Source organism: Mauremys mutica, chromosome 1 (assembly GCF_020497125.1).
Source record: "Mauremys mutica isolate MM-2020 ecotype Southern chromosome 1, ASM2049712v1, whole genome shotgun sequence".
In the NCBI taxonomy this organism is placed as follows: Eukaryota; Metazoa; Chordata; order Testudines; family Geoemydidae; genus Mauremys; species Mauremys mutica.
Window position 1 is genome coordinate 23,521,049 of NC_059072.1, and position 16,632 is coordinate 23,537,680.

Below are 16,632 nucleotides of genomic sequence, written 5' to 3' on the forward strand. Positions count from 1 at the left end.
AAAGAGGCATTCTCAGCATAGATAGGCAAGGATGCCCTTATTCAAGGAGACACTTCCTGTGAAGAAAGGGACAGACTCAGATACTCTCAGTGACACCATGTCCCTTGACTCTGGTGGGTAGAATTCTCCCATCATAGCTCTGTGTCTAAAGATGACAGAAGTCTGGCAGACCAGAGGTAGTCTTATTCTCCAAGGCCTCAGAGATTATCTATGGTCAGATTGTCATCAGAATAGTCACAAATAAAGGAATCTCTAGATATCGGTTCTCTTTTCTACACAAATGGCATCCGCAAGGCAGATAGAAGTAGAGGGAGTAGGAACTGGTGTAGGCAGCATCTGATACAAGGAAGCAACTCATACATGTGTCCACTCCAATGAGCACCAGGTAAGTAATAAATCAAAGGAGGATACATGGAGCCTTACTTAGAAGGGCCTCCAAAAACTGTTACTTTGGCATATGAACAACTTAAGCCTGGTCTACACTAGGCGTTTAAATCGGTTTTAGGAGCGTAAAACCGATTTAACGCCCAACCCGTCCACACCAAGAGGCCCTTAATATCGATATAAAGGGCTCTTTAAACCGGTTTCTGTACTCCTCCCTAACGAGAGGAGTAGCGCCAATATCGGTATTAACATATCGGATTAGGGTTAGTGTGGCCGCTGATCGACGGTATTGGCCTCCGGGAGCTATCCCACAGTGCACCACTGACCGCTCTGGACTGCAATCTGAACTCGGATGCAGTGGTCAGGTAGACAGGAAAAGCCCCGCGAACTTTTGAATATTTCCTGTTTGCCTAGCGTGGAGCTCCGATCAGCACGGGTGGCGATGCAGTCCGAAATCAAAATAAAAAAAGAGCTCCAGCATGGACCATGCGGACGTGATCGCTGTAAGGGCAGGCAAATCCGTTCTATCAGCGCTCCGTTATAGAAGATGAAATTCAGAATCATTTTTAAAAATTCTCCAGACAGAACCCGGAAGTTCCAAGGGGCGGGGGAGGCTGCGGGAACTATGGGATAGCTAGGGAATAGCTACCCACAGTGCAACGCTCCAGAAACCGACGCTAGCCTCGGACCGCGGACGCACACCACCGAATTAATGTGCTTAGTGTGGCCGCGCGCACTCGATTTTATAAAATCTGTTTTACAAAACCGGTTTATGCAAATTCGGAATAGTCCCGTAGTGTAGACGTACCCTGTGTTCCACCCACCTGATGGAACGTATTAGGCAAGGTGATGTGAAAATAACAGGATTTTATTCCCCAATTTTAGAACATGGATATAAAGAAATGCAGAAGATTAGGAGGATGGGTGGAGAGCTAATTTAGATAAACTCATACATGTCTATCTGGAAAAGAGAGAACCTTAGCTCCAAGATGTAGGGAACAATGCTAAAAAAAATTGCACTTCCCTTTTCACATCAGATTTGTTGACATCTGATGGATTTTTGCATTTAACAGTTATCAGGGAAGTAGCTTCTATTGTACATCAAATAGAAAAGATATTTTCCTTCAGGGTTCTCAGTACCAGCAGCTGTAATTTCTCCTGTTTTCATCTGGTTTTTCCAGCTGCTTTTAATCAGACAATGTGCTATAATCCTTTGAATCTATACAATGGCATTCAAAATGTCAACAAACATTAGGGCAATGACAGTTTAAAACCTCAAGGGAAAATGAATTTGCTGTATCTACCATTAATGGCATCTCCTTTATTATGAATTTACCTATAGAAAATATTGTATGCCATCCTATAAAGAGAGAGGAAGATTTTTTCAACGGCACAAATGGGTGTGAGGTGTCCAACTTCCCATGAAAATCTTTCCCAGAGATTAACATGAGCAAAATATATTGTACTGATCAAGTCGATTGAAGGACACTATGCACGTCAACCAACCACAAAAATATTACTGGGCTTCATGAAAGAATTACTTGATGAAATTTTATGGCCTGTGTGTCATGGAGGAGATCTGCAGAAGTATGTTTCAGAGAAATTAAAATTTATGAAATAAAACAAAGGACAGATTCATAAAATAAATATGTTTTAAGTTTGCTTTGAAAATAAACTTCAGCCTCTCCAAAAATAGCTAAAGGATTCACAATTATGAAGTAGCTTCAAACTAAAAGTTGTTCCTACCACTCTCCAACAGTGAAAATGGGAATTCTCAGCCCCTGTTGCCTATAGATTGAAAAAGAAGTGGGCAGACTGAAAATATAGAGATGATCAAAATCAAAGAGTGCTTTAAAAATAAGCAGTAGCATTTCTAAACCATTCTAAAAAGTTGCAGATAATTATTACAGTCTCTTAAAAGCATAGGTTGTGATATGTGCATGTGGATTTATGCACCAGTTCAAACATTAATAACAGTAGCAGCATTTTGGATAAAAAGAAGTCTGAAGTGAACCATCTGGGAATCTGTTAAACAATGGAATATAGTAGTCCAATTCTGAAGTAAGAAAGGCATGAAGCAGTGTTGAAATATCAGAGGAATGGTTTCAATTTAGCAATAATTCTGAACTGACAGAATACTTAATTAGTGACTACACAAGAGTGATCCCTTAATAAATCTAAAGGTCATACTTTGAGTACCATAAAAGAAGTGTTCTGTGATCATCCTGAGTGCATGAACATTTCTCAGATAAGTCCATGAATCCACCAAATACAATTCAGTGTTATTAGATGTGAATTAAAAGCAATGTATCACCATCTGTGACTGAATCTCAATAAGACGTGCCAACACAGTGGAGTTTGACACAAAAGAAAAGACTTAATGACAAATAAATCTGCAAATCAACTGCATTAACTGTGAAAATACATTTTTACTGATTAATAATAAAAAGGACAAAACAGGCTGTGTATGCAGGCAAAAAAGCATAGGGCTTAGAACTTAATAAAATCCTATGCAATGCAGCTGGTTATTGGAGCATAACTAAACCAGTGATTGCCCATGGTAACAGGAAATTTCAGTTTGTAAGGTATGAACTCAGCTGATTCAGGAAGGTGCTTTAAAAACACATGCCTCTAAATAGTCTAGCAAAATTCCAGGATGTATACCATCAAATGCAGCACAAAGATGCAGTTACACAATTACAATGATTAAATTTGAATTTATCAGCAATAGATCATTTGTGACCTTGAAGGAGTTTACTGTGATATGCTTTAAATCCACACTGAAATTTCTCATTAAAAAAAAATATTACTAGACAAATGAGCCTGCAGCTGAGGGGTGATCATTTCTAAAATATCAGGCAGAGACAAAGAGGAGGGATAGGGTCCATTGCTGGCCAGGATCTCAAAAGAAAGCAATAGCCCATACAGACAAGCACGAAAAAACTGATACGTTCTATACATCATGAACTGTCCCAGCAACCATGGAGCCAACAACATTAGTTAAAATGTTGGACCAAATGCAAGTAGCAGTTTTTCCAACAGCCATCTGAGTTAAAGACCTAGATGATAAGAAGTCAAGTAGAATGAGTTCATCAACAGAAATAACGTCAACGGGAATGACAACTAGGAATGTTTTTCTCTAGTAAATTAGGGCACCAGTAACACTGTTATTTGTTAAGAATCCAATTGTGTCATGATTTCGTCACAAAATAAACCAATGGACATCCTGGAAAAGTAAGGTGTTATTCACCATGAGTAAGAGTGGCAGGATCAGGCCCTCATTGTTTTATTGATGTGGGACCATAAGTGTGCATGAACCTAATCACTGTGGCTGGTAGGAATTCCTCACACGTGGCAGCTGAAGGATTGCTCACAACAAGGCGTTTGTCTCCAGTGTCATCATTGGTATAAAATAATGTCAAGTCTGTTCCCCTCAGGATTGAACTGATAGAACCAAAGCTAGGAAAAACCAGCGCAGAGCAGTAGGAATATAAATACAGTGCATTGACCCATTCGTCCCTATTGGTCAGCTGCAGGAAGGAGCCTTACAGGATCCAGAGGATCAGAAGATGATTAATCCAATCACAAGAATCCTAAATCAGTTATCACCTGGTGGGGGAGGGGGAAACAGGAAGCTAGGCAAGTGTAACACCGACATATCCCAGTCATTATCGTCTGGGATCAAACCTGGGACCTCTGGAGCTTAATGCATGAGCCAAAAGACAGTGCTGTAACAGGCACATCACTCTCCACCTGGTCTAGCCACTACTAGAGAGGGCCAGAATGCCATGCCCGCTTGCCTCCCCGAGAGTAAAAATTACCCCTGCACAGAGAGCTTAAACCCCACTTCAAAACTTCCTGGGAAAGAAATCCAGACTGAAAAGAGAAGAATTGAGGACATCTGGAAAAGCTGGAGCCAAATGACCATGTCAGAACTAACAAACCAGACTGGGCCTTGTCACAGATGACTTTACCAGATTTATCTATACCTGGTCAGTTCCACTCTTGCTCTGATTACACAGCCTAAAGATCCATGACACATTAAAGCTTGAACTCCTGTGGTAAAATCTTCTTAGCTTGTCACAGTTCCACTATGCTCTGATCCTGCGTTGGAAATGCTCTTAAGTTTACCTAGCTGGGGTCGGAACAGCTCTATCCACAACAGGTTGATTCCTTCTTAAGAAAAGTGACTAGAGACTCTCTGAAAGGATTCAGAGTAGCAGCCGTGTTAGTCTGTATCCGCAAAAAAAACAGGAGTACTTGTGGCACCTTAAAGACTAACAAATTTATTTTAGCATAAAAATATGGAACGCTTCACGCAAATTCGTGAAGCGTTCCATATTTTTATGCTAAAATAAATTTGTTAGTCTTTAAGGTGCCACAAGTACTCCTGTTTTTTTTTCTCTGAAAGGAAACATTCTTAAATATAAGGCAGTCCCAGGAGTATGTTGCACAATTCTTAACACGATTTTAAGGACAAAATAAAGCACAGGGAACAAAGTGAGAATGGAACCTACGTCTTGAAGATTTATTCATGCTCATAGAAAGACCAGAAAGACAAGGTGAGTGAGGTAATATCTTTTATTAGACCAGCTTGTACTGGGAGAGAGATAAGCTTTTGAGCCACACAGAGCACTTCTTTACTCAAAATCTTTGTGTCTCTCTCCCCAACAGAAGTTGGTCCAATAAAAGATATTACCTCACCCATCTTGTCTCGTTAATATCCTGGGACCCAGGAGCGGCGCCAGGGTTTTGCCGCCATAGGGGGCAGTGCTCCTCCTCTGAGCATTCAGCGGCGGGGGGACCTTCCGCTCTGCATCTTCGGGGCACTTTGGCAGTGGGTCCCGGAGCGAGTGAAGCACCCACCGCCGAATTTCCGCTGAAGACCCGGAGCAGAAGACCCCCCTGTGGCTGAATTTCTGCCGAGGGCGGCAAAATGCCGCCCCCACAAATCCTGCCGCCCCCACAAATCCTGCCGCCCTAGGCAACCGCCTAGGGTCGCCCAGTGGAAGCGCCGGCCCTGCTGGGACCAGCAATATCTGTCACGTTATAAAGGCTGAAACGTGATACCCATGAATCCATTTCTACTGGGGTTTCCCCAATTCATGATGCAACCGTGAATGCCATAACAAGCAAGATTTCTAGTCAAAATCACTTGAGGGCCAGCAGATGGACTTTTGCTGATAAATTTACAGGCTCAGACCAGACCTTTCAGTTATTTTTGAATGTTTGAAAAAGGTTAGGCTTGAAATTATTGGATTTGGCTGAGATTCAAGCAAGTCCACTCATTTCTGAAAAATCCTTAAGTACTTTGTAGCAACCCACATCTTGTACTTGGGAACAATAAAGAAAGCAAACAAATGATAAAGTAAAGTATGACAACAGCCACAGTTTTGTGCAGTTTTCCGGTGTTTTACAATGGCTCAAAGGAGAGAGGAAACAAAGCTTCTGATTCCTTCCTCAGTTCCTTGCAATCTGGTCAGAGAGAGAACTGATGTGTTGAAAGGCTCCACTGTCCCAATAGCCTCTTACATAACTGATGATTTAGTTGGTGTTGGCCCTGCTTTGAGCAGGGGGTTGGACAAGATGACCTCCTGAGGTCTCTTCCAACCCTAATCTTCTATGATTCTATAAAACTGATGAACTGAGATTTAGTTACTAGCCAGCCCACATGAACAGTCAAGCAAAACCTGATCCTGGTATGCCTATACAGATAAAATTCCCATTGACTAGGTGAGAGTTTTGCCCGATTAGAAGCTGCAGGATTCAGCCTGAAGAATCCTAAATAATCGGCTACATTTGCTTTCTACATCAAAGTGGCTAAATCTGTAGCCCACTGAGCAAGTTCCAGTTATTCTGGCAGTGTATGTTCAAGATTAGTCCAGTCTAAACACTCACAACATTGCACTTAATGTAAACTTCCCAAACTTACATGGGTGCCCTGTATAACACTAAAGGTCAGTAAATCCAGGCCATGATTCCCATTTCCAGCTCTCAAATGGAACTATTACCAGCTGACATTCCTAGGAGTAAGTTTGCAGTCGCTGGCTTCCTTCTTGTGTATGGGTACAAAGCCTGGATTCATAATCTACATGTGGACTTCAAGAATTCTACTTGTATGCACAAAAGTGTTCAAACTGGCACCCACAAAACCTACTGAATTAAATGGATTCTGCTGGTGCTTTTTCTAGCACTTGCCTTTGCTGGTGTTAAGGTGCTCAGATGAGGGTGATAAGAAGACAAGAAACAAATAGAAGGCACACAGGTGTTAGAACATTTAGCTGCACAAATGGACGCAACTGAAAAAATAGCCCTTGCTTTCTTTCCCAAGTGGAGAGAAAATATTACAGTCCATACAGCCTTAAATTCTCTAACAGCCATAGAAAAACGAAAGGACATAGCACTGGGAGGAACAACCTGGGTCATGGAGTCCATCCAAGCAACCCTGTCATATAATCCTGTTCATAAATTTATCAAGCTCCAGCTTAAAACTAGTTAGGTTTTTTGCCCCACTATCCTTACTGGAAGGCTGTTCTAGAACCTCTCCCTTCTGAGAGTTAGAAACCTAATTTCCTGCCTAAGTGTATTCAGATAATATAGATAGGAGTAGCAATAAGTACAGTTAAGGTTGAAATGTGTTTCCCCACTGTAAGTCCCCCACCTTTTTTATTCAATTGCTCACAATTTTATCAAATTCCTGTTTTGCTGAATTTTTTCCATGTTTGCTTTCAGCCTAAAGGCAAATATTTTGGAAAACTTAGAAAAAACTGTTTGAGCTGACCTTGAGTTCTGCAAATGTGAAAAGATATATTGGAAAAGTGTAGCCATTAGAAAAAGGGTATTTCAGTACAGTGGACCATATATCATGAAAACAAAATTAGAGCTAGAGCTTCAAACTTGGCTTTGTTGTAGATATTCCTGAGACTTAACAAGCTAGGAAGAATGTGAAGAACTTGAAAAAAAGATATGAATGTTTAAATTCTGCAATGTCTCTAAATTATTTTAACACACTATAAGGATGGTGGAGTTATTATCTAGTTGCTTATTATTATTATTATTATTATTTATTATTAGCATATGTGCAACGTGGCACATGACTAGGGTTCATCAGCAAATTTGATCTGCTGGTTGGATCACTAGCTTCCCCAGGACGGGTAATGACGGGGAGTGCGATGTGAACACTGATCCATGCTAGCTATATATATGTACCTACCTACCACACAGATACAATGTGCAAAAGAAGAGATGCAAGTCATCGTCCATTGCAAGAATTTAGGTGTGTGGTCCTGCATCCAGTGTAGCCAATAGTAAAGGTTTTACTCACTTCAGTGGTGCAGGGGCATATGCTTAGTTATGTGTGCTGACAGTAGTCTTACTATCAAGTTCACCTAGAAGTGCTCTAGGGAATTACCTTGCATTCCATTGATTTTCTGCAGAAAAGTGTAACTCTTGCAGTCACACATGTAGATAACATTGATTCGAAATAGACAAATGCAAAAGGAATAAGAATGACAGGAAATTAATATCCCAAAGCTCACAAAAATGTGTGAATCATTGTAAAAGGGAGAACTGAAGAGCATAATCAGTTGCCATATCAAATGAGACCCAGCTCTTCTGTTGGTAGAATAGGTTCCTACTGAAAAAAAAAATCACCTTTATCTCTGTCTGAGTGCTGAAAATATTCATGCAGTTGATATTACACACTGAATAGCCACATTCTAGATGCTTACATACAAAATCCTCTACAACTAAAAGTGAAGAAACCAATCCCTGTTGCACCCGCAATGATCCTGGTTTGGCTCTCACTTCCGCATGACCCCCCCATGTAATAACCTCGCAGCCCCCTGAGGGGTCACCCCCCCAGTTTGAGAATCAGTGGTGTTACACCAGTGATAAACCAATCTGAGGGAGAGGAGAAACAGGCCCATTTGTTTAAGAGCCTGTAATTTCACATTAGATTTGTCAAATCACGTTGAAACATTCCAAGTGACACATTCGTGATGAATTCCCCATATACTAATATCGTAACTTTAATCACATTTATTCATTATGTTCCAGATACAAAGTAAAGAAAGAGCTTCAATTTCCAGCATGAGGAACTGGAGAGGATCTGTTTTGCCTGATAAATGGTATTGCCTGTATCTAGCGCCTCTGATTGTGAACACTGTTTTGATTTTGAATCATGGAACATATGACAAATGTGCAGTGTAGGTGTCAAATGAATGGCTGGAGGCCCCTGCACTAGTTTGGAATCACTGAGCCACTAAGTACCATTAACAGCCAAGGTGATATCAGCTGGACTCTGAAGTTTTTTACCAATGTATTTAACACTTCAGTGAGGTTATTACATGGGGGGTCATGAGGTCAGCCTCCACCCCCAAAACCTGCTTCTCCTTCAACATTTATAACAGAGTTACATTAAAAACACATTTTTATATTTATAAGGGGGGTCGCACTCAGGGGCTTGCTGTATGAAAGAGGTCACCAGTGCAAAAGTTTGAGAACCACTGGTTTAGCTGGAAGGAAAATTGGGCCCAACGGCTTTCACCCTGCTCCATTTCATAGCTGTACTCATGTAAGGTAAGAGGTTATATAGCTAGAGAATGGGATAAAATCTCACTGAGATGCTGCTTTCCCTGAAGCATTATTGACATGGAGTAAATCCTGTATCCCAGCTGAAAATAATGAGTTGGGAGTCAATGTGGAATAGAGATTCATATATAAAGCCAAAAGGGACCTTTCTGATCATCTAGTCTTCCCTCCTGCAGGAGACAAGCCCTAGAATTTCACCCAGTGATTCCTTCCTCAGGCCAAATAACTTATGGTTGAACCAGAGTGAATCTTTAGAAAGCCACCCAGTCTTGATTTAAAGACTTCAAATGATGGAAAATATGGCCCAGTATATTCTGTAATGCCAAGCAATGGCTCCTTTGGAAGCAAGAAAGTTAACAAAATAAAAGCACTCCGCACCTTCAAAGTAACCCATTAATGAAGTTTTTTCATCTCAGTATTTGTTTATGCTGTACAATCTGATCAACTTTGTCTGAAAAATTCCACTGGCTTAGAATCTCAAAGTGCTGAGATTCCAGATCCCTATGACACTGGGTGAATAATTTGCTAACATATCCATTGCATAATATATTCTGCAAATGTTGCTAACTTTTCCTATTAAAATGCTTGTTAAATAATTGCTTTCAATATTCTTCCAGATCCTGCTGTGAACAGTGTTGAATTGAAATTTGGCTTTCAAATTCAAACAAATGTTTACAAATCAATTGTAGTATTCACTAAACTTTGCTACAGGAATCCTTCATTATCGTATCTGCGTGGGTGCAAAACTGGTTGGAAAACCCTTCCCAGAGAGTAGTTATCAGTGGTTCACAGTCATGCTGGAAGGGCATAATGAGTGGGGTTCCGCAGGAATCAGTCCTGGGTCCGATTCTGTTCAATATCTTCGTCAATGATTTGGTTAACTGCATAGAGACTACACTTATAAAGTTTGCAGATGATACCAGGAGGGGTTGCAAGTGCTTTGGAGGGTAGGATTAAAATTCAAAATGATCTGGACAAACTGGAGAAATGGTCTGAAGTAAATAGGATGAAATTCAAGAAGGACAAATGCAAAGTACTCCACTTAGGAAGAAACAATCAGTTGCACACAACTGGGAAAGTGGGAAATGACTGCCTAGGAAGGAGTACTGCAGAAAGGGATCTGGGGGTCATAGTGGTCCACAAGCTAAATATGAGTCAACAGCAGGGCTGCCCAGAGGGGGGGGCAAGAGGGGCAATTTGCCCCAGGCCCCGAGCCCCACAGGGGCCCCCACCAGAGTTTTTCGGGGCCCCCGGAGCGGGGTCCTTCACTCCCTCCGGGGGGCCCGGAAAACTCTTGCGGGGCCGGGCGCAGGAGCTTCTTCGCTCCCGGTCTTCGCTGGCGCCGGGTCCTTCCGCTCCAGGGCGGAAGGATCCCCCGCTGGCGAATTATCACCGAAGACCGAGCGGGACCCACCACCGAGTTCAGCCCGGTCTTCGGTGGTAATTCGGCGGCGGGGGGCCCTTCCCTTCCGGGACCCGCCGCCGAAATGCCCCGAAGACCCGCGGCGGGGCCCCCCTCCGCCGAATTACCGCCGAAGACTGGGCTGAACTCGGCGGCGGGTCCCGCTTCGGCGGTAATTCGGCGGCGGGGGGGTCCCCGCCGCGGGTCTTCGGGGCACTTCGGCGGCGGGTCCCGGAACGGAAGGGCCCCCCGCCGCCGAAGAATCCTCTGGGCGGAATCCTCTGGGCGGCCCTGGTCAACAGTGTAAGGCTGTTGCAAAAAAAGCGAATATCGTTCTGGGATGTATTAGCAGGAGTGTTGTAAGCAAGACATGAGAAGTAATTCTTTCACTCTACTCTGCACTGACTAGACCTCAACTGGAGTATAGTGTCCAGTTCTGGGTGCCACATTTCAGGAAAGATGTGGACAAATTAGAGAAAGTCCAGAGAAGAGCAACAAAAATGATTAAAGGTCTAGAAAAGATGATCTATGAGGGAAGATTGAAAAAAAATGGGTTTGTTTAGTCTGGAAAAGAGAAGACTGACAGGGGACATGAAAACAGTTTTCAAGTATATAAAAGGTTGTTACAAGGAGGAGGGAGAAGAATTGTTCTTCTTAACCTCTGAGGATAGGACAAGAAGCAATAGGCTTAAATTGCAGCAAGGGAGGTTTAGGTTGGACATCAGTATAAACCTCCCAATTATCAGGATAGTTATGAACTGGAATAAATTGCCTATGGAGGTTGTGAAATCTCCATCATTGGAGATTTTTAAAAGCAGGTTAGACAAACACCTCTCAGGAATGGTCTAGATAATATTTAGTCCTGCCAGGAGTGCAGAGGACTGGAATAGATGACCTCTCAAGGCCCCTTCCAGTCCTATGAATATCAGCTATGTATGTTGTAACATTGTGTGTGGGAGACATGGTACATGGCTGACACATCACAGATGAACATTTAAAGCTGAATTTATATTTGTAATAAATGTATTAAATAAATTCTTTCTGTTCTAAGAATATCCTTGATCAGATCACGATTTTGTCAAATATATTTGAGTTGTATCATTCTACACATTGTTTTGCAAATGGTTTAATTCTCAGGACTGATCAGTTTTTTCTTAGAGCTGTGTCAGTTGTTTTTATTTATATGTTTAATGCTCATAGAAGCACAGTTGAGGCTCAGGTACTGACCTTGCTAGGAGAGTTGTCCTGTGGGCCATTGTAAAGGAGAAGCTTCATGTTTACAAAGTAAATAGGTCGTCATAGCTCTGTTGAAGTCAAGAGAGCTGTATTGATTTACAGCAGCCAAGGATCTGACCCTTACCTTCAGTTTCAATTTTTAAAAAAATGCATGTAGGCTGCATGCCTCTTTCCATAGCATGTACAGAACATACTGGTGTAGCCCCCTTAGCATGGGTATAAATAGCAGTGCAGCCAGTGAGGCCTGGCTTAGGAGACTAGAGCAAAGACACATCCAGTGGGTGTGGGTACATATGCCAGTTCACTGCTGCTGGAGTCCTTCCCTGCTGCAGGGAAAGACTCTGGGGGTGGGGGTGGGAGGTTGCACCAGCTCCCCACTGCTGCAGCCTATCCCCCACGCAGGGAAAGTTTCCAACCTCTTCACCCTATGGAAACTCTCAGCCTTTCCCTGCTGCCTCCCCCCGCCAGAGCCTTTCAGTGACATGTAGCTACACACCACAGTGTGGACACAGCCTGTAGTTACACTTACCCCCCACACAACCATCAGTGGTGCATAGTGCAGCTGCAGCCTGGGATTCTCCTTTGCAAGGGTTCATAGACTAGCTTTTGTAGCAAGGGTATTTATTACTTCCCTTGCAGTAGGGTATTTATGAACCTCAAACTCACATGAAAAATGCAAAGAAAAGAGACAATACCTTTCCATAAGGATAGAACGCTACTCCATCCCATCTGCCCCAGAATTGCCATTCAGTCATTAGGAGTCAGCTACTAATTGAATGGATAATTGTTTTATGTAAGTGACTGACTTATCAGCCTTGATAGCTCCTCCCCTGGGAAAGGTCAGTGGCTCCCCAGGGAGATGCTTTTCACAGCCTGCAAGATGGTGCAGACCCTCTTGTCAGTAACCTTTTAACTACAATCAGATCAGTTTAACAAGAAGGTGTCATTTGTTAAGGCCTGTGGTGTGTGTTTGACATGACTTGCCATTTGAAAAATTTATCTGATTCATTCTAACTTATGACCTCCTCTGATAATGTAATGTTAATCTTCTAGCTCACACACACAAAGCAAATTTCCTGTCTAACTTAATAGGCTGAATGTAGGTAAATATTTTCCCTACAATTCAGCTAATTTAAAGGCCATTAAAAGAATAAGATCAAGGAAAATGTCTTTGTTCTGTTACATTGTGGTCCAGTGATTAGACCACTAGGCTGACAACCAGGACTCCTGGGTTCTGTTCCTGACTGCCATTGACTTGGTGAACTTCAGCAAGTCTTTCCATTTACTTCAAAGGGCTTTGGATCAGGCCCTGAATAATGCTGTGACTTATTTTCCATGAAACAGATATAATTTAACCTTACCCACCCTACAGTAGCCTTGGAGAGTTTGGATTAATGGGCCAGATCTTCAGCTGTGAATGAACATAACTCCATTGAAGTCAATGGGAGCAACACCAATATACACCAGCTAAGGATCTGGCCAATGCATGTAAAGAGATTTCATATCAGAAATGGGTGAGCATGGTTCAGTCAGTGTCATAGATAAAATGTAGTTAGCAATTGCTGCCTTCCTATGTTCCCACTTGAGCCCCTTGGGTTCAGAATTACATGCAGTTCCTGAGGTTTTCCATGCTCATCTGGAATTCATCTGATTCACAGTCAACTGTGGAAGATGACGAGTTTCCTGGTTGGTGAATTGGAAGCTTGATTCTCCTCTCACACTCTTGGCAACTTTCATCTTCATGAGCTTGGTATCATGGGAACTTCTCAGGAAGCCTTTAGCGCCCATGAACAGGGAGCTGAAACTATCCATCACAATCATTACCATAATATCAGAGTCTCCACAGTATCAGGCACCTGCGCCACTCCACACCAATCTGCAGAGAAGAGAGACGAGGAAGAGCAGTAGGAGAATGCAGCAAAAGATAAACATTAGTAGGCAGCTGGCTAGGATTTATACACACTAGACAGAAGCTGAAGTTTAGGAGATCAAATAGGAGAAAAAGTCAAAACAAAGAATATTAGTGGCTTCTGTCTAAAAGAGGAAAGAAAAATCCTTTTGCAAAGCATAGAACAAAACTATACTACAGGCTTATGCTGAGAAAACTAAACAGGAATGCTTTTACTAAAGAAGCCGAAAGCAAAGGTAATATATTGAACAGGATCCAATTGCAATAGATCCCTGCTTCTAGTCTCACTTTCACCAGTGTAAACCAGGAGTATCACAGGGTGGCTGGTCCCTGTAAAACAGTAGGCCCAGTTGCAGGTGGGTTTGGTTGAAGCAATTAAAGGGAGCAGGGCTACACCTGCAGCTATAATGGCCTGTCAGATGGCAAGAGGAGGAGGAGTGATTATCCGGAGAGAGAAACCTAGAGAGCCCCTGGTGCCAGGTATCCTGGATGGTTGCTGTTCCAGAAGAACAGCAGAGCTGGCTGAATAAGGAGTGGTTGAGGAGAAAGCTGGCTAGACTAGGCAACTGCAAGAAGCAAAATTGCTAGAGCCCCCGGGAGAGGAGCCCATGAAACCCTAGGACAAAGGCTGAGTGGAGGGACTGTGGGTTTTTTTAATTTGCTTATATTTGGACAATAAACCTTTTAAAGGAGACTCAGGGTAGCTTTGTCTGCTTGTCAGGCTGGTGGGGAGAAGCCCTACCATGTCATAAGGGGTGATTCCACTGAAGTCAATAGTTACATTGCTGGAAGTGAGAACAGAATCAGGCCCCCACTACAGGAGGAAAGCCATTCCTGCAGTGATGCACTGCTATAATTGTTTCAACATACATAACTGGTGTACATTTGTAACCCTTCTGCCAGGTGGAGCCAGCAGCAACAAGGGCCGGGTTCAGTATCTAGGGGTTCCTTTTCAACAATACAACACAGAACTGGCTCGAGTCCCCACCCAGTGACCTGGGACAATTACACAGCACACCCTGGGTGTCTCTAAGAGGTAATACTTCCCCTCTCGCAAGCACAGAGTCTGAGTGTAGCAAAAACTTTTAATAAGAGGAGGGAATTAACTCAGCATTAATTTGGGAAAATACCGCAACTAGGGTTCATAAACACAAACCATGATCAAAAGACCGACCCCCAAGTTAGGCAGTGTCCTTTTCCCCTCGGGTCTTAAGTCCAGCAACCCAAAAGTCCCTTTAACATGCCCGTCCCTTCTCTGTACCCCACTTACAGTGCAGGACCAGAGTTCATAGGTTCATCTGCAGAGTTCGCCTCCCACCTGCGTGGAAGGCGGGGGTGGGTAAGGAGGACCTTACACGCTGCACTGCTCGGGCACTCGCTCATCACCCCAACGGCCGCTTGCCACGCCTCTGCGGGACTCTGCTCTCGGCTTTGGCCGTCTCCACCAGCTTCTCTGCTGGCCACTTGCCACGCCTCTCCTCTAACTGCCCTGCTGGCCGCGCCTCTCCACCGCCGCCCTGATGGCTGCTCGCCAAGATGTCTTCAGGACCCCCCACACACACACACTTAACCCAGCTCTCAGTGATTTCAGCTGTTAGTAGGGGAGCCTCACTGCTGCTACACACTGGGCAGTCTCTTGCATCAGAGACACTGTCCCAAAGTAGGTCTAATACTTACACCTCAGTATCAGTGATTTCAGCTCTGCAGTGTGTGAGAAGACTCTCAATTGAGTCTAAATTAGATCTTTTATTATACCATGGAGAGAGGAAGGATCAAATGGTATCTAGGACTCTTAAACAGGGCCACTCAAGCAGTGCCTTTTTGTGTAGGACTTTTGTGCTTCCTGCCCCAAGTGTCAGTGCGCCGGCCCGAAGGAGGTATGGAAAGTGCCTCTGATTCCACTCCCAGTGGTCAGGGTCCCCTTCAAGAGGATCGGCCTAGATTTGGTGGGGTCCTTTGGAGAAAAGCAAGTTGGGGTTTCAGAATATCCTTGTGGTAGTCGACTATGCGACCCACTACCCAGAGGCTGTCCTGCTATGGACTACCACAGCCCCCGCTGTCGCTGCAGAACTCCCTAAGATTTTTGCTAGGGTAGGACCACCCAGGGAAATCTTGACAGACCATGGAACGAATGTCTCGTCCAAGCTGATGGTCAAATTCTGTTATCTATTAAACATCTGAGCCCTCTGGACACCAGTCTACCACCCACACATCGATGGGCTAGTTGAGAGGTTCAACAGAACACTGAAGGCGATGCTTTGGAAATTCGTGGATGATGACCCACGACAGTGGGACAAGCTGTTGCCCACACTGCTGTTTGCAGTACAAGAGGTGTCCAAGCCTCAATGGGATTCTCCCCATTTGAGCTCCTTTATGGGAGACAGCCAAGGGGAATCTTGGACCTTATCTGAGAAACCTGGGAGGAACAGGAATCAAGGGTCATGGGGTCAGTCCCCTACATCCTGCAACTGCAGGAACGTATCCAGAAGCAGGGGAGTTTGCACGGGAGAATTTGCTGCAGACACAGCACGCCCAGGAGTGCCACTATAATCGGGGGAGGGGCTATAGACTTTTGAGCTTGGGGATAGAGTCTTACTGCTATTGCCATCTTCAGAATCAAAATTTCTTGCCAAATGGCAGGGTCTGTATGAGATTGTTTGGCACGTGAGACCCGTGGACTATGAGGTCCAGCTCCCAGGGTGATGAAAAGACCTACAAATATACCATGTAAACCTTTTGAAAGCCTGGAAAGCACGGGAGGGTCTGCTAATCACCCCCTACCCTCCAGAACCCGAATTGGGGCCAGTGGCCAGCGGGTTTCCTGATCCAACACTAATCCCAATGGGGCAGGACTTAACCCCTGAACAACGAGCGAGGCTACAACAGCTGATCCAGAGCTTCCCCTCTGTTTTATCTCCTCACCCTGGACAGACAAGTATCACCAGTCATCATATAGACACCGTGCCTGGGCAGAAGGTCTGCAACCAACATTGCCCATGCCCTCAGAAGATGTGGGAAGTGGTCCAGAAAGAACTCGAAGCAATGCCAGCCCTGGAAGAGTCCTGGAAAGAGTGGAGACACCCCATAGTCCTGGTACCAAAGCCCGATG